We start from the raw sequence: 1,718 nt of genomic DNA on the forward strand, positions 1-1,718 counted from the left end.
GGTGTGAACAGCGTCAGATGTTGAACGATCGCTGTGAATGACATGCAGACCTTACATATTCGTGTGAGAATCTTTGTCAACACCTGACATCCTCATTATGGTTCTCCGTTTCGCCAGATGGCACAACCATACAATTGGAAGTATTGTGCAGCATTTGGCTGTAACATGGTGCGATGTTGAACTGTGTGGGAACGTGAGAGCGAATGTATACGGCGTCAGATTTCTGGTGACCATGTCTGACCACCAAAAGGGAGGGTCGCTATATCGTGTAGCAGGCTCACGTTTCCAATTGTCTGTGTGATCCCATACTATTGAGACTAGGGAATTACCGTCCCATGCATTGGTTGTCATTAACACCACAACACGAATGAATAAGTTTGGTGTAGGGCTATGATGAATGACGTCGGTTTGGGTTTACCGACGAAACCACGAACGGCCCTGGTCGCGAGTATTTCGAGAACCTGGGGAGAGGTCTCATTCTTCCAGCGTTTTTAAAACACACAGACGTGTTACTGCTGGCGTCATGGTATGGGTGCCACTGGGTAAGACTTGCGGTCACGGATCGTAGTGATTGACGGAACTCTGATGGCACAACGGTACGTCACGGACGTCTTGCGTCCTCGTGTGTTAACTCGCATGCAACACTGCGAATTTTGAATAGGACAGTGCTCGGCGACATGTGGCATGTGTCTTTTTAATTTCTATCCGTGATGTTAAGGTTGTCACGTGCCCAGCAATATCGCTAGAATTGTCTCGGATAGAACGTGATGGGACCAGCTCGGATGTCGACTCCTTCCAAAGCCAGTATCGAGAATGTCAAAGACCACGTGCTGCAGTTCTGGACCAGCTTGCTGCAGCTGACGAATGAGAGGATACACTAAGTTTATGGCACCGTTCTCAACCGAATCAGTGGGTGCATCCAAGCTGGAGGGGACGCAATGTCATAAGTGGGCTCATACTGACAAATTCTCTCCAAATCTCACCTGAGTGTGTAATCATTGATATAACATCACGTACTTTGCCAACCTATGAAGTTTCATTTCGTTTCCCGCTCATTCGTCTCTTTTCATGGACTATATTTCCAGCGCATTCCATATTAATTGAAGGTATCTGCTTCTCCACCGTGTGACATCTCTTTCCCCTGTCGGCTCATAATGAGTTACTTATTCAACTAATCCGTCTTCCCTCACTTTATTGAAATGATGTTCCCATTTTATGCATCAATACTCTATTTTTTCCAAATAACTCAGTAGCCTATAAATGTAATTTCTTCTCTTACAATATTGTTTCGTATCTGATCACTGAGGTTACACTTCTAAGCTTCCCTCAAAAGCTTTATTTCAGCTGTTTTATCTGTTTTACTTAACAATCAAGATTACCTTCCGTATATTGAAACATGGGCAGCCATTAATTAGTAAAACTTCAGCTTTCTATCCTTCCTTATCTTGTTTCGCAGTATTTTAAGTGAGTTTACGTATCATTTCAAACTTCCAACATTACCCTCTCTAATTGCGCTCCTCTATGTATCATGTGTCTCTGTGTCGCGTCTGTAATGGTGTAATCACGCCTACAAAGTGAATTCCATTACTCCTGCCACTGGACCGCGCAAGGTGGAGCAGTGTTTAGCACACTGGACTCGCATTCGGGAGGACGGCGGTTCAGACCCGCGTCCAGCCATCCTGATTTAGGTTTTCCATGCTTTCCCTACAACTGATTCA

The sequence above is a fragment of the Schistocerca cancellata genome, chromosome 1 (genome assembly GCF_023864275.1).
Source record: "Schistocerca cancellata isolate TAMUIC-IGC-003103 chromosome 1, iqSchCanc2.1, whole genome shotgun sequence".
In the NCBI taxonomy this organism is placed as follows: Eukaryota; Metazoa; Arthropoda; class Insecta; order Orthoptera; family Acrididae; genus Schistocerca; species Schistocerca cancellata.